Source organism: Sebastes fasciatus, chromosome 14 (assembly GCF_043250625.1).
Source record: "Sebastes fasciatus isolate fSebFas1 chromosome 14, fSebFas1.pri, whole genome shotgun sequence".
Lineage (NCBI taxonomy): Eukaryota > Metazoa > Chordata > Actinopteri > Perciformes > Sebastidae > Sebastes > Sebastes fasciatus.
In genome coordinates this window covers 1702182-1730139 of record NC_133808.1, presented here as the reverse complement: position 1 = coordinate 1730139, position 27958 = coordinate 1702182, and the positions used below count along the sequence as shown (strand labels likewise).

Sequence of the window (27958 nt, the reverse complement as noted above, 5' to 3'; positions counted from 1 at the left end):
ACAGGATTCATCTTTAAGAGGACCTATTATGCTTTTGTGCTTTTCCCTTTCCTTTAGCGTGTTATATAGAGAGGCGAAGTCTTCCGTTGGACCACCATGGGACATTATTATAGAAAAAATATGGTAGTCAACAACAAGGCACAACTATGTTTTTGATCCCATTTGAATTGTGGCATGAATCACACATATGATGTTTGTCAACTTAAAACAGAATGTTGCAAGTGAAGAAAGTGTCAGTTTGTTGTAAGACTGTTGAAGTATCAGACTGTGAAAATACATAATTAGAAAGACTTTTAATATCAGTGTAAGGTGGGACCCAAACGCAGACAGAGACGATGGCAGAAGTTGAACAAAAAAGCTTTATTGCCAAAAGCATGAATGGTGGCAGAATGAACGGAATGAGCAGGCTGGAATGAGCAAAGCAGGCAGGCGGTGATCCTAGGCACAGAAAAAACACATGGTTAGAAAAAGCACAAACGCAGTCAACACTATGAACAAGATTTCAAAAGTACAAGCTAAGAGACCGAGGTGAAACTACCACTTGGGTAGAGTCAACGATCTGGCGTCAAATGACTGGAGAGCCGGGGTATTTATGCTCAGGTGGATGATGAGATGATTTGCAGCTGCGCAGGTTGCTCAGGTGGGTTGATTGCCTCGGTGAGGGAGAGAGAGAGTCTGCCAGGTAAAAACTCACACTCCCACATAGACAGCCAGACACGCCCACACTAGACACACAGGGAACTGGGCACAAAGGGAAAAGACACAGTAGGAAGGCTGAGTTCATGAATGGAGTCATGAACGGTATCATGAACTGAGTCATAACAAAGACTACACAACCAAAAGTCTTGCAAGTGACGTCTCCCTTGCTGAAGCTGCGATGTCTGTGTGTTTCGTACCGGAATGAACTCACACCAGCAGCTTTCTCTTCCCGGCTGATAAAAAGAGCAGGAGTCTCTGGATAAAACACATCAGGTCAGATAACGTTTCATTTGTGCGTTGGTCATAGCTAAGTTAGCTAGCTAGCTAGTGTCGGTGACGTTTATTGTGCGAGACGAGAGATGTAGTTCACTGAGCGGTTTCACACAAAACTAAATGATACTATGACAAACTGAGACTTTCTTGACTTGCAAAATGATCTTTTAAATTGACAAACATCATATGTGTGATTCATGGAGCAATTCAAAGAGGATCAGAAAAATATTTGTCTCTCTCTGTTGTCTACCTTACATCATTTTTCCAAAATAAGGTCCCATGGGGTCCACTGGAAGGGACGGGACTGAGGCTACCTATAAGTTTTTTGCATGTAAAAAGTCTCCAATGGGAGCTGAAAGAGCATTTCAGACAGAGGGTGAAAAGAGGTGCTGCAGCACAGTTGGTATGAAAAAAGTCAAACATGTTTGTTTTTTTAATATTAAAGCATGTAAACCTGTTCTAGTAGAAACCCAAAATACAAGTATGCAGCTGAAAATGAGCATAATAGATCCTCTTTAATGTTTAGTAAGCAGCTTGCTGTAGCACAGAGGTCACCAAGACAATTACAAAAGCAATTCAGCCCTGGAGTAGTAAACTGTCTCAACCAGGGAGGAAAACAAGCTAGATGTCATGTCAGGTGAGTTTGCAGGGGACAGAGTTTTAGTGGTTATTTCGGAAAGGGCCTGAAACTCTCCAAAGACGAGCCTGTGGCCAGGCAACAGTAATATATTGGCTGCTTGTGAAGAAGCTGACTTCAGACAAGAGAGAGTAAAAGAGCTGTCAGCTGAGGGGAAGGAGGCCTGATTACACTCACACACTCACACCTGAGTCTCTCTCAGCCTGATGCACACACGCTCACAATCACGTACACACAGGTATATGCACGGTGTGCATGAACACATTATGTATGATCTCGCCCTGCTGTTAAAGTCCGGGTTAGTAAAATCAGAGATTTGTTTCCAAACACATTATATATGTTACAAATTTAGAGCTGAAAACAAGTGAAAAGACTGAACTATGTGGTTCTGAGTTGTGGTGTTAAGCCTGGCACACACCAGGAACGTCAGGAGCACGTGGCGGCTGCGTTACTTGTTGTTTTTTATTTTGGCGTCCCTGTTAAAGGGACTGTTTGTAACTTCTTACACGTATAAATCACCCGGGTCGGTGTCCCATGCGCGCTCGCATATGCGCGCTCGTGTGTGGCTACGCTGTTCAGACTCAGACTCCAACACAAACTACACGGAAGCACCAAAAGCTCTTGGTTGCCCGTCTGTTAAACAGTGTTGGCCGCGGTCGGAGGACGCGGGGGAGACCGTAGCTTTGGTCTCCAGGGCCGGAGTCTCTGCTGTACTCTGCTCCTCTGCCTGCCTGCCTTCACTCAGCTCGCTCCACCTCACATGCATGCGCGCACCCTCCACACTGCAGAAGAGTTAGTTTAGCTCTGAGAATATCAGAAATAACTGAAATAACATTGACTTGTATAGACATTTCATTTTTATTATGGTATTCTTTAATTCTATTATTTATATTCTGTGTAAATACATTGAGAAAGCTGCATAAAATTGGAGTTAAATTCCATGTATGTATATACTTGGATATTATGTATATACTATGTATATTCTGTGGGGTGAAGAACTCAGAACACAGTTATTTTTGTTTTACCCAGATTTAAGCTTACGTTTGGCACAAACACATTTTAATACTATAATGTTTAAATTTTTAAAATAACACATTACTGTACAAGAGAGATACACACACATACAAGCCTCCTGGCCTTCTTGAAGGCAAACATTAAGATCTCCCACGCTTGCTTGCACACACAACAGTGCAGCTGTGCAATGGGAGTTTTTCCAGATGAAGATAATATCTGAAAAGTTTTTTTTTTTATCCAACACAGGCAGCAGTAACTCCATTTACTTGTCAACATCTATACTGAATAGCCTGTTCCTGTACCAGGTTGGTGTGTTGGCACAGCAGACCCAATTTCAGACATCTCAAGAAAATAAGATAAGGTCGATGTTTTCCCAATCGCATCGGCCATTGTTGGTTCCTAGGTTGCAGTTTCTTTTACCTGGTTTAAATCTAACACTATTGCAAACATGTCTTTTGCTTGGTTTGCCAACTCGATCTGACAGCAGTGCAGGGGATGTTACAGCAGAGGTTTGGGGGGGTTTAAAAGATGCAGCAATATCACAATGTGTGTCATTCTCAACAAACAGAGATGAAGAGAGTGACAGCCTCATGCAGCTAAATAAAGATTAGACAATTGTGGCTCTTCTTTTCATCAAACTTGAGTAATTGCTAGTGTTAAAATCAACACTACATCAGTGGCAGTAATAACACAGTACTGCACCAAATGACATGATGTTTGTAAAGTGCAGTTCATGAAAAGACTTGCGGCAAAACCACAACACGGAACCAGCAACGCAAAACCATGTTTTTCTTTATTTAAAGGTACTGTTTGTAACTTCTTACACTTACACTCTTATAAATCATTGCGGGTCTGTGTCCCAGCGTGTGGCTACGCTGTTCCAACACAAACTACAAAGAAGCACCAAAACCGCAAAGTTCTATCTGGTGAAGCCCGTCTGTTAAATAGTGTCAACTAATCCTGCTACACCCCCCCGACCGCCTTGGTCTCCAGGGCTGGAGTCTCTGCTGTACTCTGCTCCTCTGCCTGCCTGCTTGCCTTCACTCGCTCTCTCGCTCCACATCCCACGTGCATGCGCGCACACTACACATTGCAGAAGAGTTAGTTTAGCTCTGAGAATATCTAGTGAAACTTTAACACATACTAAACATGTTATAAAACTAAATTAAAAATCACGTTTTGAACACAAGCAAAAAGGCTTCTTTAGGTTTAGGCAATAAAACTACAACTTCTAGGTTAGGGCAAAAAAAGCACTTAGTTAAGTTTAAAGAAAAACGTTGTTGGGTTTTGTGTTAAAATAACCACTAACACAAAGGGAACTACACATTGGGTTTCATGCGGGATGCAAATTCCAGTTCGTTCGTCCCCCTTCACACTGTCTATACTACAGCGCCTGACTTTCACTTCTGCTCCTGTCATATTTACTACGGTCGCTAGAGGTCGCTTTCATGTTCTTTTATATCCTCTTTCAGTGATCTACCATGTGAATAGATGATAAAACCTACTCGTAGGACAACAGTCTAATTAGCTGACACAGGTATTTTCACACAGACAGCATGAGAAGAACAATGTGTTTTTGAACATTAAAGCACGTAAACATGTTCTAGTAGAAACCCAAAATACAAGTATGAACCTGAAAATACGCATAATGAGTCCTCTTTAAACACTGTCATCGATCAATTTCCGAGGATAAAAAAGGCTCCTTTGATTAACTGATTTGAAGAAACAAACTTTCTGAAAAAATAGAACGTGTGCTGTAGATGTCAGTCAAGCAGCAGCAAATAACATCAATACTTTCAACACAGTTCATTTTTCACAAATTGAGGTTTCAGCGGAGCGCTCTAAGTGAGCAAGGTAGCTCAAGCCTCTCCGGGTGTGTGTAATTGAGCAGGACAAGAGGAACGGAGTATGGCAGACATCAAGTATCTCTGCAACTCCGAAATGAGACAATGAAATGCACACCCCTCCGTGTCAACACAGTTGGAGACAAGTTTTCTATTTTGAGTCAGGATGTAGTAAAAAGCGGTGGAAAGGTTATTTTGACTGAGATTTGAAACTTCGGGGTCATCAGCAGCACACAACTCAAACTTCAGAGTGCTTGGTAGGAATAAAGCAGGATATTATTAAAGGATAAATGTAATCGTAAACACAGATATCAATATGCATAGAACTTGAAGATGGATATACCTATTACTAGCGGGGCTGTTAAGAATAACAGCTGTGCATTTTATGATTAAAGCAACAATTTTGGCAAGGTTGAAGGTTTTTATGTTATGAAAAGATATAGATATCGGGGCACTATGAATTTCACAGTCATTTTTTTAAAATGGCCACCAAATAGGCGCTTAATATTCCAAAATGTTGCAGAAAACTGATTTTATGAGTCTTGATGATTTCCAAGGTGTGGTCAAGCTGATTAGATCAGATGTTAGAAGATCACAGATTTTCTCCCTCTTTGTTGTTTAAGGGTGCTTTTTAAAAGCTTTTAACCTGAGAAAAACATCAAAACCAAATAAAAGGAGCAAGGTCACTTCAGGGTCAAACTTCACCACCTTACCTTCATGATAGAATGAGAAACAATACACCTTTAGAACGGCACTGATGATGTGTTGTTATGATGTCGTGTTGTTATGAAGCTACGTATGTGTTGTTATGATGTGTCATGAAGCTTTGTGTTATGTATTGTTATGAAGCTCTGTAGGGCCCATGGACAGAATCGTACAATTTGGTACGGTGCCTTCAAATGAAGGCAAAGGGGTGTTATGGTGTGTTGCTATGAAGCTATGTGTTATGGTGTGTTGCTATGGTGTATTGTTATGAAGCTCTGTAGGGCCCTATGATTTCTGCAATGAGGAAAACATGGATGGAATAGCAGAATTTGGTACGGTGCCTTCAAATGAAGGCAAAGGGGTGAAGTTTGACCCTGAAGTGACCATGCTCCTGTTACGGGTCCCAGGGATGGGTGTCGCCGAAGCAGAAATGTAACCTGTATGAAGCAGGTAGAACAGGAGCAATGAGGACACGGTGCATCTCATTTCCTTCCAGATTGCTTCTCTGGTTGTTTTATTACACTCAACTCAACACATGTAGCCCTAAACACAACATATTTCTGCTATCTGCATTTCAGTTCTCTTCATTACAGTCCATTACTCACTTCAGTATGTTCACAGTCTCAATAAAACTCACATTCACTATAGTCAGTTACTCTCTCTGTGATAAACATCCATTTTAACTCCCTTTTATATTCCATAAACATCTTTAGTACTTAAAATGCTTCTTTTCTCACAGTATTCAACTGGTTTAAACAGTACTATTCTCATTTAGTGCAATTCAGAAGAGGTACACAATGCCCCTTTAAATATGCTGCATTTGACATTACACTTCTGTAATAATTACAGGCCACAGAAATGTGTCAATAAGAAAATGCTGTGATACAGGAACAGAAATATACTTAGTGGTGTAACTAACAACCTAAATTCAATTTACAACTTTCAGTCAATATTAACAGAGTGCATGTGACTTAATAAACACATCATTAAACACATTAGTAAACAATTATCCTAAATATTCACTCTGTGCAGGAGCCTTGAGACACCGTACTATTGTCAGGCCATGTTAGATCTAAAATGGCGTCACTGCACGAATGCTTTGCCAGGACGGATGTAACTCACTTTGTGTCTTCTATGCATATATATATATATATAAATCAATACAAACTCTGTAAACATTTAGCGAACCATCTCATTAATAAAGCCCAACCTTATAACGTATATAGTAATGGTTTGTTAACAGTTTACCAACCTCTATAAAGCAGGTAGAACAGGAGCAATGAGGACACGGTGCGTCTCGTTTCCTTCCAGATTGCTCTCTGAGGAAACGGTGGAAGCGGGCGCTCTCTTACCCGTACCCCGGAGCAACTAAAGTGAACATGAATGTTCCGCCTCACTACTTCTTCTCTAAAACCGTATCATCACTGCATTAATGCAAGGAAAATAAATAAATGTCCAAACATAAATGCACATAATGATACAAGATTATTAGTCAAATTATTACTCACATTTTTATCATTTAGATGTGCTCATACTGTCTCAGGTGTGCCACACTCCCTTTATTTGGTTTTCATGTTTTTCTCTGATTAAAAGCTTTTAAAAAGAACTCTTAAAAACTAAAAAGGGAGAAATCTTCTAACATCTGATCTTCTAACGTCTGATCTAATCAGCTTGAACACACCTTGGAAATGATCAAGAGTCATAAAATACATTTTTCTGCAACATTTTGGAATATTAAGCGCCTGTTTGGCAGCCGGGGGCCAAATTTGCCCTGCCCCAATATCTGTATCTTTTCATGACATATAAACCTGCATCTGTGCCAAATGTGTTGCTTTTATGCAAAATGCACAGTTGTTAAGAATATTTCAGCTTAGCTGTCCCACTGTACTAGCTCACTCACACGCAGACACACAACGCTGAGTTGTAAGTTGGAATTGTCATTATAGTCCAAAAACATTCTTTTGCTGCTGTGTGAGAAGTTGTCACTTTGTGTTTTTACAAAGAACTGTCCACAGAGAAGAAAAAAACATAATGCAGAAATGGATAACTGCACAATGCATCCTCATGTGACATGCAGAATAGAACAGTATTTCATGTTGGGAACGTAAACCTGCCTGGGGATGTGTCATTTGGTAGAGGCAATTAAGCATTCTCCAGCTGCACATTACAGCAAAAAGATGGCCACCTTCCATAACACTTCCACGTGCTCACACTGAATTTATTGGTCAATAAGAAGATGTTTCATCACTCGGTGTGTGCATCCTTCGTATGCTTCCATTGCTGCTGCATGCACACTGGTGTTTAGGCTAGGCGGCACAGAATTGTTCTACCAGCAGCGTGCTTTGAAGCCCGTCTTCGTCTCCCACGGTTTCTCATTTACATAAAGACAACTTCTCGGAGACTGTACACACACACGCGCGTACACACATGCATTAATATCAAAGCGGTGAAACCCTCCAAGAGACGGTTTGAATACACACCGAAGAAATTCACACTCAAATACAGTAAATGATCTTCTATGTGTAATATGGTGCATGCACATACTGTGAGCAAACCCTATGCAAACTACACACAAACAATTTCCCTCGCCCTGCTACCATCTCTGCTGGTGTTCACAATTCCCGTAGAGTTTATGCTTCCGGAACCCAATTATGCCTCGCTGGCAAATTAGGCGCCATTAGCGGGGCACCAGCATGCATCACCAGGGGAGAAGCAGAGGCCTTTAGCTCATCTTATGGCCTGCCTTCCTGCTCACCAAAATACTGATAAGCTTATAATTCACACTAATGCAAAAGGGATTTGCTGCACCTCTCCGCTCTCTTGTTATTGCCGTCAGCTGTAAATGTTTAGATATTAGATGGCTTACACCAGTGCTTCTATTGTTCTTATCTTGAGCTTGTTTGGTGTCCTTGTGAGGTGTTTTTCAGGTTTCTAGAAGTGGGTGAGCACATTATATTGATTGTCTACTGTATGCATGGTAAACACAGTAGAGTAGACACAGCAGTGCTTGTGCAGGATACCCCTCTGAGCCAGCAGAGCCACATACAGTAGGCCCTGTTCAGACCAAGTCAAGTGGACAGCTCTAAATACAGGTGTGAATGTGTAACATATGCATGTTACATTAGATACACCATTTCAGCTTTAATAAATTGTTACTATCAATTTTGTCAGTAATTTTACCTTTATTTGATAGTCGTTACGTGAACATATGTGTTATTTTCATATTTTTATGCAGTTATTAAATATATATTTTTATATTTGATACTACAGTGTCCAAGGTAACAATGGAGCTATAAAAGCAGTCGGACCGAGCTTGTATCTCCCAGGTGAGTGAGTGTGTGTGTGTGTAAATTTTAATCTGTAAATATTAATGTATAGTCTATGTATAATGTATAATCTAAGAGACCGGCTTGTATCTCCCAGGTGAATGTCTGTCCCGAAGTGCTCGAAGCATATAAATCCATCTTGAATGGACATTGGAGCTGTCCGTTGGGTTTATGAACTGGGTATCGAGGTAGTAGACAGAAGAAAGACCTCCTGTTACTAATGCACTCAAGATGCATTGAGGACGCATTGAGCTCCGATCTTTCAGACTGCATTCAGAGGTGGTCTGGAACCACATATGACCACATTCTTTTAGCAGTGTGTAGTGAATGTGTCCGGGGCCACATTAAGGACCGCCTACTCAACTGATGTCCTGCTTGGATCCGCGGGGTCTCACTACGCTCCTCATGTAAAACGACGTGGAAACATCTTCTGTGCTCTACTGTATCCTGACGGTACAACTGTGTTTTATTAAAATAGATCTTGTTTATAGGCTACATATCTACAGACTATCAGACTAGGAATGCAAAGTGCATTATTATCATACTGTCAGTGATGTGTTGGTGTTTTAGTCCGGTGCTTTGTACGGAGCTGACACCCGCTCGCTCTCTGCCTTGGTACGTGTCTACGGGCTCCGTCCTTTCCACTCTTCCCATTCATTGTCTATGTAAGCAGCCGTGCAATGCATTCTGGTAGCGTGGTGGCGCTATCCGAGAGACGGACCGTCACTGCTCACTCCTCATTTGCATAAAGTCGAGGTCTAGGCTACTTTATGCAAATCAGGGGCGTCCGACGCGACTCGCCGTCTCTGGAAACTCCAGAGAAACTTTTTAACTAAACCTTGTCGATCTAAAATAAAGACAGATTCACCAACTGCGTGGCTTATTTCTCGCCTCAAATGTTTTCAAAAACTCATTTTGGTGAACTACTTTCATAACATAAGAAGAAGAAAGTTTCCAAACGAGCTGCCATGTTGATTCCGGTTTGAAAGCTGGGAGCAGCAGCCCACGAGGGACAGCGTTCGTCCAATCAGGTGCCTAGTGCCTTGTATTTAGAGGCAGCCCATCAAGCATCCATTTTTTTTCTCCATATATATAAGTCCTGGAGCGCTCTTCTAGTGTTTTTTTTTCTCATTTTAATGAAGTGCTAAGCAAACATGAAGTCATAAATTACAGCATGTACCACTGGCGAAGTTACATAACACACATGGATCCTTCATACAATGCAAAAACAAAGTACTTGAAGACACCTGCTGAATAAATGAGAACAGTGCACAATAAAAAATATGCAAATATTATACTTCCGGTAAATGCATCAGCAAAAACTGAGAGAATAAAATGAAATGGTGCCGACCAACAAATGGTAGCTGTCTCTCTAGTTTCACTGGTGCAGGATGAACTCCTGCACTGGCAGCTGACTGATAACAACACACAGACAGGACATCAGTATTCACATCATTTACAACTGATGATACAGTTTATGCCCAAAAAGCTGTTCTTCACACTTGTTTCCACATTTTTTTTGAAAAACATCCCTGTGGACAACTACCATCTCTCATCCCCGGCTCTCTGAAGCTCTGTACCAGCTGTTGACTGGCAAAGGCAGCGGTGTCGGCGGCATGGAAGTCCCCAGGGATCGCCGGTAGAAAATAACTTTTTATTTAGATGATAATAAAATGTTCCCAAATTCATGAATATGTAGAATATTACTACTGACATTCCTGTAATATGACATCACAACGGCTGCTGTATTAGCCGTGTGTTTACTACGTGTTTATTTGCATATAGAGTGGGGAAGTGAGATCAGATCCCAAGTGGTCACTGGAGTCGCATTCTAATGCCAGGTGTGAACAGACGTATTTAAAGCTGTCCACTTGTGATCAGATCACTCAGGACGCATGTTAATGGCAGGTGTGAACAGGGCCATAGATGCAGCGTAGCTGTTGATTGCCTCTTGAATCACACGCCACTGCTTTGAGATACCTGTTAATTGCATCGTCTCGTCATCTCAAAAGGCCATTAAAGTGTGAGGAATCTAGTTTCCTTTCTGTCAGAGGTTGTGTGTGACAGCACAGACAGTGTGAGGCACAATGTCATGTCTATGTTATGTCTGAACAAAGATTGTGACTGTTACAGAACTGATGATTACTCTCAGTGAGCTTCTCTTGAACTTTTTCTAGTGTCCTATAAAACCCTAAATCATGATGTAATGAGGGATGCTTTGGCTTTATTTAGACAGAGTAAGACTATTTTTGAATAGAATAGAATTTTATACTTTCTGTGCTGCAAACGATTATTAAAATGTGACAAAACCCATTCCCTCCAAAATACACTCAGTGCCCAGTTTACAAGGTACCCCTCACTACAACTAATGCAGTCATATACAACAGTCCTGCAATAAATCCTTTCTTCACGGAGGTTATGATGTTCAGTTTCTGTTGCTTTAGAGAGGTGTTGATCCAACTTTATGATCCTTTTGGAGGCTGTAGCATGTGGTGCTGTTGAACTGTATCACATTACACAGAGATTCAGCCTGCTCTCATTGATATGAATGTGGTGGACTAAATCAATTCTGTGCTTCCACTGCATCATATTATGGTAGCAGGGTGGCCCAAGGTCCTCTTATCATAAATAATATCATTCTCACATCTTAAGGTAGTATATACTGCATATATGTATATACAGACGTAGGCAAAGTTGTTGGTAACGTTCCGTTAAAGAGAGAAAAACCCACAATGGTCACTGAAATAACTTGAAACTGACAAAAGTAATAATAAATAAAAATTTACTGAAAATGAACTAATGAAAATCAGATATTGTTTTTGAATTGTGGTTCAACAGAATCATTTTAAAAAACAAACTAATGAAACTGGCCAGGACAAAAATGATGGTACCCCTAGAAAAGATGTAAAATAATGTGACCATAGGGACATATTAAACTAAGGTGTGTCCTGTAATTAGCATCACAGGTATCTTCAAACTTGTAATCAGTCAGTCTGCCTATTTAAAGGGTGAAAAGTAGTCACTGTGCTGTTTGGCATCATGGTGTGTACCACACTGAACATGGACCACAGAAAGCTAAGGAGAGAGTTGTCTCAGGAGATCAGAAAGAACATTATAGACCTTCATGTTAAAGGTAAAGGCTATAAGACCATCTCCAAGCAGCCTGATGTTCCTGTGACTACAGCTGCACATATTATTCAGAAGTTTAAGGTCCATGGGACTGTAGCCTACCTCCCTGGACGTGGCCGCAAGGGGAAAATTGATGACATATTGAAGAGACGGATAATACGAATAGTAACCAAAGAGCCCAGAACAACTTCCAAAGAGATTAGAGGTGAACTCCAAGGTCAAGGTACATCAGTGTCAGATCGCACCATCCGTCACTGTTTGAGCCAAAGTGGACTTAATGGAAGACGACCCAGGAGGACACCAAATCATAAAAAAGTGAGACTGGAATTTGCCAAAATGCATATTGACAAGCCACAAAGCTTCTGGGAGAATGTCCTTTGGACAGATGAGACAAAACTGGAGCTTTTTGGCAAGTCACATCAGCTCTATGTTCACAGACGCAAAAATGAAGCATCCAAAGAAAAGAACACTGTACCTAATGTGAAACATGGAGGAGGCTCGGTTATGTTATGGGGCTGCTTTGCTGCATCGGGCACAGGGTGTCTTGAATCTGTGCAGGGTGCAATGAAATCTCAAGACTATCAAGGCATTCTGGAGCGAAATGTGCTGCCCAGTGTCAGAAAGCTTGGTCTCAGTTGCAGGTCATGGGTCCTCAAACAGGATAATGACCCAAAACACAGCTAAAAACACCCAAGAATGGCTAAGAACAAAACATTGGACTATTCTGAAGTGGCCTTCTATGAGCCCTGATCTAAATCCTATTGAACATCTGTGGAAGGAGCTGAAACATGCTGTCTGGAGAAGGCACCCTTCAAACCTGAGACAGCTGGAGCAGTTTGCTCACGAGGAGTGGGCCAACATACCTGTCAACAGGTGCAGAAGTCTCATTGAGAGTTACAGAAATCACTTGATTGCAGTGATTGCCTCAAAAGGCTGTGAAACTAAATATTAAGTTAATGTTACCATCATTTTTGTCTAGGCCAGTTTCATTAGTTTGTTTTTTTAAATGATTCTGCTGAACCATAATTCAAAAACAATATCTGATTTTCATTAGTTCATTTTCAGTGAATTTTTATTTATTATTACTTTTGTCAGTTTCAAGTTATTTCAGTGACCATTGTGGGTTTTTCTCTCTTTAACGGAACGTTACCAACAACTTTGCCTACGTCTGTATATATATATATGTATGCAGTATATATGAACACACACACACACACACAAAACACTCAGTGCAGTTCGTGGAATAGTCACAAAATGTAATCTATTTGATTTGTATACATAGACATGAATTTCCTTTTTTTTCCGTGACGCTCAGCACGACTTTCAACGCATTTTTAGTGCGATTTCCTTCGAATGTCTAGCAACATGTAAATTTCCGCTCCAGTATTTTCAAAAATAAAACTACTCAGTTAGGTTTAGGAAAAGATGGCGGTCTGGGTTTGATTAACACCAGAAGTGGCGTAACTTAAAGCTGAAGGTACTTGACAAAAACTACTTAGTTAGGTTTAGGAAAAGATCGTGGTTTGGGTTAAAATACGGACATTAGGTGACAAATAAATCAAGTCTGACTTGTGGTTTCACACGGGACACGACCAGCGGTCTCCTGGGTGAAAGTTGTGTTTTTTTGACACACCTATGCCGCCCCGACCTCCTCCCTACACGGCATTTGCCGCTCTTTGTACTTTCCAGTTCACAATTACGTGGATTAAATACAAATTGATTTTGTGCTGACCATCACGAAAAAATGTCAAATTGTCTATGTACACAAATCAATACGTTCAATATTGTAACTATTTCATATATACTGTAGATATAGATAGATAGATATGGGAGAAGTTGTCGTGGCTCCTCTGTGTATGTCTCTTGGATTTCCAAGAACTAGAAGAATGATTTATTTTCAGTAAATTCATTTTCTACCTTAGATTTCCAAACTGTGTTTTCTACACAGCTGGTTGTTCATTCCAGGTCGAGCCACTCTGTGAATGTCACTGCATTATGAAGCTGCAGTAACTATTTTGTTATGAGTCTCTCGTCAACGTCTGTTTCTGTAAGATGAGGGTGAACAAGACGTTCTCTTACATAGTACTTCTTTAACAATGGAAGACTGTGACCTCCCTCCCTCACATCACCCAAGTGGCATCATATAATTCATTTATTTATAGCTTTATCACTAATTTAATTTTTTTTGTCTTTTAATCTGTGTCTTGGTGACAGTGTCGAACTGATGTTCCAACCAAAGCCTTTTCAGTATCAAGTACTCCCCCTCTCTGGGCTTTAAACCCAGCTGTTAGAAGTTGGTAGTTCCATAGAGAGGTATGGCTTTGGTCAAATTGAATTAATGTTGGATACAAGAGCTTACTCATTATACAGAATTCAGAATTCAGAATCATATATATTATATTATTGGATTATAATTGTTGATGCATTCATATGTTCATCACTTTAATGTTGCAGCTGGTAGACTGCTGCAGGAATGAGTCCTAAAACCTGGAAATGAGTTAGCATTTTGACACTTCCTGTTCCCTTATCTTGAAGTCAATGGATTTTTTTGAAAGTTTTTTTTTGGTTATATGAATGATATAAGGGTTGTGGTTAACACAGGCTCATATGGGCATCATATGAAACTAGAAAGCCGAAGTCATCCATTGGTACTAATGTCATACCAGCTTGTCATGAAGGAGGCTAAATAACGCTCCAAACTTGCGCTAAATTTTGGCGAGGGAAAAACTGTCATGGCCATTTCCAAAGGGGTTCTTTGACCTCTGACCTAATTTGCGATTAATAGCAATTAAATATTTTGAATCGATTGAAAGCCCTAGTAAATAGCCCACTTGTGAATTTTGAAGCTTTTACGTGTATTAAAAAAGGCGGTTGCTAACAAGTGGATAAATTACACTACTAAACATCATCACGCTGAACACTAGCCCGCCTATGTTTGTTATGTTATTTGAGCTACGGACATAAATTAAAATAAGTGAATGTTGACTTTTAGTTTCACCCAGGACACAAACAGCAGTGCTGGGTGAAAGTCCTGTTTGTTTGACCCATCTTCCACCCTGACCTCCTCCCTATCAGACTTCTGTGGAATATCATTACAAACGTATTTGTGATACAACAAAAACAAACGTAATCTAAGACAAAATGTTTTTTTCTCAAAACGTATTTCACAATGCAGTTTTGTTATACAGTATGTGAACCTAATTTTTAAGAAACAGGGCTGTCCGGGTTTTCCTACAAAAATGCGTCATCTCTGCAGCACTCTATATAGCCTTATCTTAAAGGGACTGTTTGTAACTTCTTCAACGTATAAATCAACACAAACTACAGTGAAGCACCAAAACCTCTTGGTTGTATCTAGTGAAGCCCGTCTGTTAAACAGTGTTGGCCGCGGTCGGAGGACGCGGGGGAGACCGTAGCTTTGGTCTCCAGGACCGGAGTCTCTGCTGTACTCTGCTCCTCTGCTCCTCTGCCTGCCTTCACTCACACTCGTTCTCACTCTTTCGCTCCACTCTCACATGCATGCGCGCACACGCCACACTGTTTAGCTCACAGTTTAGCTCTGAGAATATCTAGTGAATGTTCAATGGATGTTTGTGCAGAAATAACTGCTGCAGCTCCTCCAGACCAACAGAGGTTTCCCGTGTCTTGTGAAGTGACGGGGCTCCGCAGAGAGAAACGTTATCGTCTCCGACCAAAACTCCGGTGTCTCCCCTGTTCCCTCCGGCCGCGGTCGGGAGGCTGAGGCAGGAAAAGCCAACACTAGGATCAGCATTGATTCATGGAGAGACCTTCGTCTGGTCAGCTAACATTACTGACAAGCAGCTGAAATATAGAGTGATATTGTGCTTTTAGCTGACGTGTGTCGCCTCACTGTTTTGAGTGATGCTCATTCATGTCTATGTAGAGCGAGCACAAGCGCAAACCCGATGCTGACTTTCGTTGACTTAACGGCCACAGGTGTCGCTGTTAACAAGACATTTATGATTCTTACAAACAGTCCCTTTAACCTGTATTAAAGGTCACCTATTATGCAAAATGCACTTTTCCATGTCTTTTAAACATCAATATCTGTCCCCAGTGTGTCTACAGGCCACCATAGTATCATAAAAGACCATCCTCTCTCTTTTTCTCCTCCTCCGTTTGTCCGGAAATGGGTGCAGAAAAAAAAATCGCTTTTTTTCCTTCTCTTCTGACGTCATTAGAGAAATGCAAGCCATGTAAGGGTTTCCTGGTCGAACCAGAGAGAACCTTCAGTAGCTGACCCCGCCCCACAGCGCGTCACTGTCTCTCCTCCTCAACCTAACTTGAGCAAAGTCTGCAAGAACCAGCAGAACAGGCTTCATGTACTCCCATCATCTAAATATAACATGTTCTTTCACAAAGGCTTTATGTAATTACACTGTTTAAACAGATGATATTTATATATTATATATATTTGATGTCATGCATGTAGCAGATTACAGGTAGTAAATAGTGACTTGTAAGCAACAACACATTTGTTTCACAGTCAAACTTTATTTGAGTTGACAGATGACAATATTAATTATTCACAGCATTTGTAATCATCTCACCTGTTAGTTAGTTATGTGACATGGTACAGGAGAAAGTCTTTCAGCTCTGGTAAACTATGGTAAGCTAAGCTCCGGTGGTCTGTAGTCATGGTAACACAGAGACAGCTACTATTGTAAATAATATACCATTACTCTGATCTTCCATACATTTATCTTTTAGCAGAAATAATGAACTGACTACTGTTTCACATCTTCTATTTTCCACCCTGATGGTCGCTGTGTTTACACACCGTGTCATAGCGGTAGCATGTAGCTAACCCGTTAGCATGTAGCTACATGCTAACGGGTTAGCTCTGTATCTCCCATCTGCTTTCAGCTATCTGCTCTCCTCTGGGATGATTCTGTCGGTCATTTCTCACAGATGGATCTGTAAAGACAGACGTAAAACAGAGTGTATGTTTACGGTTTACAGAGTTGATGCATGAGGTAAACACTGAGTTAACTAACAGAGCTATAAATAGTATTATTTACCTGAGAGAAACCGTCAGGAAAACCTGGAATCTGGACCGCAGATGTTCATCATGTGTCGCCGATTTCTGATCAGATTCCTCCGGTAACGTGCGCTGGGTGAAGTTTCTGGTTTATAAACTTTAAAGTGGTTTATAAGCTCTATTCTAGCTGCCTCTCCCTCCACTCCTCTCTCTCCACTCGTCTCTCTCTCCAGAGCTGCTCCGGGAGGGAGGGGGAGGGTGACGCTGTTGTTGTTGAGGAAGTTTGATTGACAGAAAACGCTGACCAATCAGAGCAGAGTGGGAGGAGACAGGCTGTGAATCAGTGGTTTTCAGACAGAGGCTGAATTAGGCTCTGAGGCAGGCAGACTCAGGCTGCAGTATGAGAAGAATAAAGGTTTTTTTGAACATTGCAGCATGTAAACATGTTCTAGTGCAACATTAAAATACATCTACGAACCTGGAAATGAGCATAATATGTGACCTTTAATAAATCATAATTTGTTTGGTGATTATAATTTGTATCATTAATCTACATCTGCAAAGTAACTGGTAACTAAAGTTGGCAAATAAATATTGTGTAATAAAAAGTACAATATTTGCCTCTGAAATGTAGTAGAGCAGAAGTTTAAAATAGCAGAAAATTAAAATACTCAAGTAAATTACAAGTACCTCCAAGTTGTACTCAAGTACGGTACTAGAGTAAATGTACTTAGTTACATTTCACTGCACACAACTTGAGCAAAGATATTGCACTTCATCTTGGATGGAGAAATGACGCCCCACTACACAATACCTGAAAGAAACACAATATGCGGTAGGAATGCAGAAATAAGGGAAGACTGGAAGAATGAATGTACACAATGTTTTATGAGCCACACACTAAGTATATACTCTACTAAAAGTAAGTAGCAAATGAAGGCAGTGTGTTGGAAGAACAACAGCTGCTGATGAAGAACAGCTGTATTGTCATCAACAAGTAAGCTACATTTGAATCATATACTTTGATTGACATCCAATTCACAACTTCACCTTTGCAGTCTATTTTGATATTCTATTCTATATCATTTCTGTTGCACATATAAGGTAAATTGTATCTCTTTCACTGTCTTCCACTTGACATGTAGCACATTGCAATGATTATTAATGCAAAAGAAAGCTACATAAAGGCTGATTTATAGTATTTCTCTACTTGCCTCACAGAGGACAAACTCTGCATAGATGAGAAGTCACTCAGTAGTCAGTGTCTATACTGAGGATTCCTCTGAAACACATCTGTCAGCATATGCGGGGCAGCAGGAGCTCTCCTTTCATCAAGTGTCACGCCGGATGGCACTCGCTGCAATATGAAAATGGAAAGAAAATTTAATTATCCTTAGCTTTGTTGTTGCATATTAATTATGCTTCAAAGTGGGAGCAGCAATGGATAGTGTGATGATGGATTTAAATAGGGGCTACCGGCTGAATGCATTAAAGTGTTGAGTATTACACACATTTGTTTAACTGAACTAGGAATGCACCGTTGCAGCCTAATAGAGACAGTTACTCCGAAGGAGACAAGTGACTGACAGCTTTCTCTTTGAAACCCTGGGATCATGACAGCTGGACCATTAGGATGGGGTGGCACTGTTGACAGTAACATACTGCTGCCAGCATTATTTATGTTGTGATAATTTACAGGAAATATTTCATGTAGCAGTAAGCAGAATGCTTCTGTTATCATCGGGCAAAAATCCCATAATAACCTTCCAGCATATTGTAATTCAAGTGTTCTGAGAGAAAACTAGACTTCTGCTCCTCCTCATGGCTCTGTTTTCAGGCTTTAGAACATCTAGCCCCGTGACGGGAGACTTTGACCAATCACAGGTCATTTCATTGAGAGAGAGCGTTCCTATTGGCTGTTCATTCAACGGAGGCAGCTGTTAATCACTCGTGAACTCTGATCAAACGGTCAAACTAAGCAGCGCTGATCAAATATTAATTCATATTCTGTTACTGTAATGACTATTTCTCTCCTCAACTGTGTTCAGAATCATCTTGTAGTGTACTGTTTAGCTGTAAAATGAGACAGTTTGCTCCAGCTGGTGGGCGGTGCTTGGTATTTCCTCAACTGATCTCAACATGGCTGCCGGGTCAAAAATTTTCTCAATTTACAGCTCGACAGTACACTACAAGATGATTCTGAAAACATTTTATGCAAGAAATAGTCATTACAGTAACAGAATATTGATTCATATTTGATCAGCGCTGCCTAGTTTGACCGTTTGATTAGAGTTTGTGAGTGATTGACAGCTGCTCAGAGACGGCAAGGCTCCAGCTCGGCTCTGATTGGTTGTTTTCCTCAGGTCTGTGAGATCTTGCAGATGCCGTTAGGAGGACCAGAGGACACCAGAGGCCTGTACTACGAAGCGAGCTCAACATACCCAGGGTATCTTCTCCTTATCTGGCTTCACTTACCCTAACAAACGAGATCCCACTAAACTGTACTACGAAGCTGGCTATCAACTCGGTAAGTCAACCCAGGGTTTTCCAATCTCGTTATGAGCGCGTTCACATAAATGGGACAGTGTTTGCAGCATGTGACCAATCACAGACATGGACAAGTCTACTGACAGGCAGAGCAGCACATTTTACAAAGGAAGAGCGAACTATATTAGATAAATACGAAGAAGTTAAACACTTAATCCAGGCTAAAAGTAACACAGTTGAAGCTGCTAAATGCAGGAAGAACAGCTGATAAAAGAAAAAAACTCCCGATGTGTGAATGCGTAAATTAACACACTTTAACGTAACACTCAAAAGTCAGATATACTCGTCTAGATTTAAATAGCGTTCAAGAGTGTAATAGATAATTGTTTTGCTCTTCTTTTTACCATGTGTAACTTATTGCGTCTCTCATTATTTAAACCTCCTTTCAGCTGCGTACCCCCTCTCTGACGGTGTGAAACAGACTCAAGAGGAAGTTAAAAAATATAAATAGAAAAATATAATTCAAAGCGGTAAACACCCACAGCATACATCCAGCTGTCTTTCCTGCATTTGTCAGTTTAAACTGTGTTAATTTAAGTCTGGATTATGACTTACACTTCTTCATATGTGTGTAATATTACCATAAGATCTGCTCACTGAGCTCTGATTGGTCAGTAGGAGGTGCTTTTATATGAGTTGATCTCTTATCTAGAACATAACCTGCTCCGGAGCAGGTCAGCTGTTCAGCATAAGTTACCATGGAGATCTACCCCGGTAAGAAGTGATCCAGCTTCGTAGGAAGGAAAACCCTGAAGGGTTAACCCTGAAGTTACCTCGATAACGCCAAATCCTGCTTCGTAGTACAGACCTCTGGACACAGAGGAACATGATTTCTTTTTCAGATTACCTGTCTCATGCACTACTGTCAGGATATAGTGACTGCTTTATAAAAATAACATATTTTATAATAATTGTTTTATAATAATCATATTTGCTCCATTTCTACCCACTTTAACTGTGATATGAATTGTCTTATTTAAAGCTGGAGTTAAAGAATAAGAAAAGAAACAGGAAGAGCACTCGTTTCATTGTCTGTTGTTGAGGTGCATTTGGGCAAAGTAATGAACTTGTTTCCCCTCAGCTGGTCAGTGTTCAGTGGAAGAGTGTGATTACGCTGGGTAGATTTGTGGTGTGGTTGTGTGCTAGCGTATGACTTTACAGCAGCAGAGTGTGACTGACAAAGAGCAAACTTTATGAGAGTAAAGTTGGAAGAAAGGACAGACCAGGATATTTCTAACAGGCTATACATTTTTATGTATTTTTTTGTCCCATGTGACAAGCTTTCAGTAGTATTTCTTAAAAAGACAGCACAAGAGAAAAATAAAGAGATAAGAGACAGTCCGTCCTCATCAGAACAACAACACATTCACCTTTTCTTTACTTTTTTCAAATAGTTAAAACAACAAGTTTAGATTGACCTTGTGGCTGTGTATACTGTATAACAGCCATCCCCTCTCAGTAGCATACACTCTAGGTGTTATGTTCTGGTTTCAACAATAGCGTGGACTCAAATGCTGACACAAATACAAGTTCTTTAAAGGTGTAACAGAGAATTTATTACACAAATATTAAATGAACAGTGAACAGGGTTGGGGTTCCCGGAGGTCCGAAACGTGGCAGTAATAAAGTCAATACTTATTTCAGGCAACGGGGTGCACGGGGAGGGGGTGTCCAGGAATCCTTCCGGAGGAACAGATGAATCCACTTGAGCTCCGAGCGCTGGAATGGCGTCGGAGAGTGAACAGGCAGGTGAGTAACAAAGGTAAGGATCTAGGTCGAGGAGGAGCAGAGTGTAGGAGTGAGCAGGCGATGGGAACCAGGAAGCAGTAACAGTTGGCAGGTGAACAGACCTGAGTAAACAATAAAAACAAGGTAAGTCCAAAAACTCCAAAAACACGAGCATGAGCAAAGTCGAGAGTAATAAACTAAGAGAGCCTGAATGTGTCTTGTACCACTGAGGGCGACGGAACTATCTGGTGATGACTGGCAGGAAAACCGGCGTTGATATACTGCAGGTGTGTGTGATGGTAGGATAATTGCTGTCAGCTGCTCCAGCAGTGCCCGCCCAGGAGAAGGAGGAGGAGAAGGAAGACCACGCCTCCCAACACACTGACAGATTAGACAAACCAGGGAAAAACACACAGGAGACAAAAGGGCAGGGAAACAGAGGAAACAAAAGGAAACACTAGACTGCCCATGTGAAATCATGACACTAGGTCTTTCCCATATCCGAGTTTGTACCTCCTCGACTCCTCTCCTCTCCTCGCTTCTTAGTCCCTCCCACGGGAGATTATGTTATTTAAGCTACGGACATCAATTAAAATATCTGAACATTGACTTTCAGTTTGACACGGGACATGAACAGCGGTCTCCGGCATGAAAGTCCTGTGTTTGTTTGACCCGTCCACCACCATCACAAACTTAATCCACGACAAAATGCGTTTCTCCCAAAACGTAGCTCACAATGCAGTTTTGTTATACGTGAACGTCATTTTTAGGAAACAGGGCTGTCTGGGTCGGCCTATAAAAATACATCATCTCTGCCACACTTCCTCCCTCCCATGGGAGATGCGAGCGGAGGAGGCGAGAAAGAGACGCGAGGACAGAGGAGTTGAGGCAACAGGCATTTCACAAATGAGACATCCTTGCATCTGAGTCTTCCTTTAGAAAAAAAAAGCCAATTAAAGGGACTGTTTGTAAGAATCAGAAATGTCTTGTTAACAGTGACACCTGTGGCCGTTAAGTCAACGAAAGTCAGCGTCCTGTTGCTCGCGCTTGTGCTCGCTCTACATAGACATGAACGAGCATCAATCAAAACAGTGAGGCGACACACGTCAGCTAAAAGCACAATATCACTCTATATTTCAGCTGCTTGGCAGAAATGTTAGCTGACCAGCCGAAGGTCTCTCCATGAATCACTGCTGATCCTAGTGTTGGCTTTTCCTGCCTCAGCCTCCCGACCGCGGCCAGAGGGAACAGGGGAGATGCCGGAGTTTTAGTCGGAGACGCTAACGTTTTTCTCTGCGGAGCCCCGTCACTTCACAAGACACGGGAAACCTCTGTTGGTCTGGAGGAGCTACAGCAGTTATTTCTGCACAAACGTCCACTGTACATTCACTAGATATTCTCAGAGCTACTAACTCTTCTTCAGTGTGGAGTGAGCGCGCATGCACGTGAGAGTGGAGCGAGCTGAGCGAGTGAGAACGAGCGCGGTGTGTGAGTGAAGGCAGGCAGAGGAGCAGAGGAGCAGAGTACAGCAGAGACTCCGGTCCTGGAGACCAAAACTACGGTCTCCCCCGCGTCCTCCGACCGCGGCCAACACCGTTTAACAGACGGGCTTCACTAGATACAACCAAGAGGTTTTGGTGCTTCTGTGTAGTTTGTGTTGGAGTCTTGTCTGAACAGCGTAGCCACACGGGAGCGCGCATGGAACACCGACCCACAATGATTAATATGTGTAAGAAGTTACAAACAGTCCCTTTAAATAATATATGACGCAGCACAGCTGCACCAGATGTCCATTGTTTTGTTATTTGAACACAAATGTATAATAAAATATACTGCCTACTGCCACTTTAACCACAGACCTTATTTCAGGCATCTAACCAAAAACCCATTGACTTCCAGACGAGGGAACCGGAAGTACTACAATACTAAGTCATTTCTGGGTTTTAGGACTCATTCCTGTGGCACTCTATTGGTTACCTTCAGAAATCTTGTCAAATAAATGAAAACAACATATTCAACACACCCAACACTAATGTTTTGACCTTTTGAAATTCATTACTTCTCACACAGAGGAAGTATGCAGCTCGAATTATTTTCTTAATTATTTTTTTTACTATAACAATATACTCATTCATATGTTGAGTTCTGTTTATTACAAAAATAACTGGCCATACAAGAATACCAGTACACATAGTATTTTGGGATTTCTGAGAACTTTGTGTTTTGCCTGGAAGCAGTGACGTGCTGCTAATCCTGACTCGCTAATGTGAACATGGATCAGCAACAGGAACCTTTGACATAACCGACCAAAGGGTATGTGGTTGAACTGGCAGCCTGAGGTCAGAGGTTATCTCGGGGACTGAATGCTTCCCAGACATGCCATGGGGGAATGGAGAACAGAAAGATTAGCTTCACTCATATCTACACTTCACAGATAGCTCGGGGTTCATCAGAGGTCTGAGTGTACTTGCAGTCCCCCTGAACATCACTAAGACCACATCTTATGATTATCAGGAACAGCAAATATTACTCTTTTTGCAACTTGAAATGAGTTAGTCAAGGTACAGTATGTCTCTATTTGGATGGACTTAAGCCTCCTAACCTCATCTATCCCTATAAAACACTGATTTGCTGTCTCTAGATAGCTACAGAAACCACCTAATTAACTGATACCATAAAGCCTTAAGTAGCTGTGTTTCCCTTTTACCACCTACTTACAGTGTTGTTTTATTCATTAGATATAATGGAGAAGGTCTATGAAGAGACTTTTCATCACCTTACAATGATGTTCTGTTGCGTCCCTCCACAAGTATTTACTGTTCACCCCGAAGCCTTCCATGGAAAGCACACTAATCAATATGTGCTTCCATTCCCTCCCTCTCTGTGTAGATTTCAAGACAAGTTTAGGCTAAGGTGATATCATGGATGGAACAAAGTCACTTGAAAGTAATTCAAACTGTGCCGGAGGCAACTAAACTGTCTGACAACTCTGTTCTGTGGAAGAGACGTGCTGTAAAGGAGAAGAGATATAAAGTTTCTCTCCAGGGTTTAAAAAAAGAACTCACTACATCCAAACCTTTGCAAGTTTAGCAGCGTTTGAGTGAGCAATTGAAGTGTGCATAATGTTGTGGCTGAATCAGAACATTCTATCAGCACTTGTCATGCTTTCTGAGATCACTCCCATGCTGTGCTGAATGGGTGTTAGGCAACAGGGTGCTGTGGGGTAGTTGTTACTGCTGGTCCCATGGACCCACAGGCTTACAAGTATTAGTTATAGCCATCTTAAAGTGCCAGTAGGCAGAATATTTTTGGCATCACTGGGCAAGAATTCCATAATAACCTTTCAGCATATTGTATTCAAGTGTTCTGAGAGAAAACTAGACTTCTGCTCCTCCTCATGGCTCTGTTTTCAGGCTTTAGAAAATCTAGTCCGTGACGGGAGACTTTGACCAATCACAGGTCATTTCACAGAGAGAGAGCGTTCCTATTGGCAGTTCATTCAACGGAAGCAGCTGTCAATCACTCGGTCAAACTAGGCAGCACTGATCAAATATGAATTAATATTCTGTAACTGTTCTATTTCTCTCCTCAAATGTGTTCAGAAACATCTTGTAGTGTACTGTTTAGCTGTAAAATGAGAAAGTGTGCTCCGGCTGGTGGACGGTGCTTGGTATATCCTCAACAGATCAGGTCACAAACTTTTTTCATTTTAAAGCTAAACAGTACACTACAAGATGTTTCTGGAAACATGCGTGAGAAATAGGCATTACAGTAACAGAATATTAGTTTGACCGTTTGATCAGAGCTTGTGAGTGATTGACAGCTGCTCAGAGACGGCAAGGCTCCGGCTCGGCTCTGATTGGTTGTTTTCCTCCGGTCTGTGAAATCCTGCAGATGCCATTAGGAGCACCGGAGGACACCGAAGGACACCGAAGGACATAGAGACACATGATTTTTTTCAGATTACCTGTCTCATGCACTACTGTCAGGCTACAGTGACCGTTTTATAGAATAACTTTTTAAAATTATATTTTCTTCAATCCTTCCTACTGCTGCTTTAACAGGAGCAGTCTGTCTGTCCAGATAGATTGATTCATGTATTCATTTTCATCTTGTTTACCTCTGTGAGGCCTCTTTCAAAAGAGCAATGGCGCACGTCACGCACGTACACTCAAGATGTCTACCCACCTGACGTATGGGCTGATTCACGGTTTGGTGGACAGGTTACGTTTACATGTTGGAATGTGCTTGTGATGTGCAACCCGACCTGTCCCATGTTTCAGATAAACATCCTCACAGTCCTGTTGCCTCAGGCTCGGTTCCTGCGGAGGTCAGGTCTGGGCCTGCAGCTCTCAGGCTCCGAAGCCTCCTGAAAGTCTCAGTCATATGCCAAGAAGTGAAAATGGTTTATTTTTCCTTCCTCTCATACCTCAGACACATTTCATGGCTGTTATATATCTTAGATGATTGCAGAGGCTTTGCAATCACTTGAGACACACACATTGTGGTTTTATTTTAAAAGGCACTCTCTGCTGATTTCTGGGCTAACTTTGGTGGGGAGTTGTTTTCTTGTCCTCAAGGCCCTTTTATTTCATTTATGATCATAATCATTCCAAGGCATCATGCTCTCTTTTCAAAGGGAGGTAGCTCTACAATTACTCTTGGTCCCTATGGGAATGAAAATAATGCTTGTGCACACTTTTCTTTAAGGGAAGTGCGTTTGACTGGAAATGAAACCTTTGGACTGTGGAAAAATGCATCCTATTAAATGATTTGATTACTGGCCAAGAAGTTTCAAATTGAATGGTGTCTTGGAGTGAGTGTGGGGCTCTGCTTGTGTATAAAGGAGAGAAAAGATACAACAGGGAACTGTGTCCGTGTGGATTGTTGTACATTTATAATTATGGAAGAATAGTCAATATAATGGAAGAATCATCTCAAATTGTCTGTGTGTACATTCATTGTAGCGCCCAAAGTGGCAAAACACATGTAAGAAATCGTTCATTCTTTATCTTTACTGAATAATTATCTTTACAAATAACATGTGCTATTTATTATTGACCATCTATTAACCACCTAATGCATTTTGGTAACTCATAGATCTTTATTTAACTTTCTCCATCAACAGCACCTGTTGAGCTAAACTAGGCCAGTCAAAGTTAACACCATAATAAAGCCTCACTAATTTCTTTAACACATTAACGCAACTTGCAATGTTTAGGTTGTATCAGCTCAGCTTTAAATCTAGAGTGAAGATACTGGTATCATATGAAACTAGAAAACCTGAAGAATCCATTGATACCAAATCTAGCTTGTCGTGAAGGAGGTTAAATAACGCTCCAAACTTGTGCTAAATTTTGGTGAGGAAAAACTGTCATGTCCATTTTCACAGGGGTCCCTTGACCTCTGACCTCCAGATGTGTGAATGTAAATGGGTTCTATGGGTACCAACGAGTCTCCCCTTTATAGACATGCCCACTTTATGATAATCACATGCAAGTCATAGTCAAGTCAGCACACTGACACACTGACAGCTGTTGTTGCCTGTTGGGCTGCAGTTTGCCATGTTATGATTGGAGCATATTGTTTTATGCTAAATGCAGTACCTGTGAGGGTTTCTGGACAATATTTGTCATTGTTACGTGCCGTGCTGTGTTGCATGTGTGTTGTGTTTTTGTGCCTTATTCCCTGTCTCCTCAGGTACCGTCCTCCTCAACTGTGCAGCTGCAGTCCATGGAAGCACACGGCTGTGTCTGATCAGCAATCAGGGCGGAGTATATCACAGCAGGAAAACGGAGGAGAAGTTGCCCAGTGCCAATCTGCAGTATCTGAGACTGTGTGTTCCGTGGTTGCGTCAGTGGTTGATGAAGTCGACAAACTTTGTGGTGTATAAGATTGTTTTGTTCGCTGTCTCTGTGGAGCAGTAGTGTTAAATTGTTTTACTCCCCGATTGTTCGCTGTCTCTGTGGAGCAGTAGTTTTAAGTTGAGTACCTACGGGTTGTTTTGTCGCTGCACTTTTTAAGCAGTAGCTTTAATTTGAGTGTTTTACTATTGGCTATTGCCATATTTGTTTGGTTGTGTAATCACTTTGCGCTTTCTGTGAGAAAGTAGTTTTCAGTTGGTATTTGTACATTTTTCATCATATTTTTTGTTAATAAATTGTATAATTATTTTTCAAACAATCCTGTTGCCAGTCCTCTCATTCCTGGTTTTACATATTGATTTTGTTTCTCCCTCCACCCCCTGGACCTTAAACAGAGGGGAACGTAACAGTCATTGTTCTGTGTTAATTGATTTCCAATAATAAATATATACATACATTTGCATAAAGCAATCATATTTGCCCACTCCCATGTTGATGAGAGTATTAAATACTTGACAAAAAATGAAGGTACATTTTGAACAGATAAAAAATGCAATTAATTTGCAATTAATCACAATTAATCATGGACAATCATGATGAATTGCGATTAAATATTTTAATCGATTGACAGCCCTAAATTAAATGCATGTTGTTTACAGGAAATAAGGACGTTTTACTACTGCAAATATTTAAGCAGATTTTGGTGTACAGAATGGTAAAACGACGAAAATGTGCCGGACTATTTCTTGGCTGGGAGCAGTGACTTTAGTTGCCTCACAGCCCCCGGCCAAGAAATAGTCCCACATGTAACCACCAGTTAGACTGCAACTTGTCATTTTACACTTAGTTTTTTGTGCAGATTAAATCAACAAGATAATGAGCCGTGCTAATTAGTGAGCTTTAGAGGTGCTAGTAGGTGGATTTCTTTAACCTTTGGAGGGAGCCATTTCCAGTATTTGTGCTAAGCTAACCTGCTGCTGGTTGTAGCTTCATATTTAGCATAGAGAGAAGTATTGATCTTCTCTGTTATGTCATGTATAGCATATCTGTCTGTGTACCTGCCCTTGGTTATCTGTCAGGAAGCTGTTAACCAATCAGTGGCAGCGGGCCTTGCTTTAAATGGCCCTTCCTCCACTTCCCTCAGTCCCTCTTGGCAGCCTCTGCTGGAACAGTCTCCTTCCACCATGTTC

General features: G+C 41.2%; 2 long non-coding RNA genes across 2 annotated transcripts in view; one reads left to right on the top strand and one right to left on the bottom strand.

Moving 5' to 3' along the window:
* LOC141782143 (uncharacterized) overlaps positions 1 to 21372 on the bottom strand; it is a 331916-nt gene extending 310544 nt beyond the window's left edge. The window contains exon 1 of the long non-coding RNA XR_012597057.1: positions 21161 to 21372. This is a non-coding gene — a long non-coding RNA (uncharacterized LOC141782143). The remainder of the gene's footprint in view (positions 1 to 21160) is intronic.
* On the top strand, positions 38 to 9363 carry LOC141782110 (uncharacterized). The gene is made up of 3 exons (XR_012597044.1): positions 38 to 972; positions 8443 to 8498; positions 8596 to 9363. It is a non-coding gene; the product is annotated as an uncharacterized LOC141782110 (long non-coding RNA).
* Positions 21373 to 27958: the final 6586 nt, after the last annotated feature.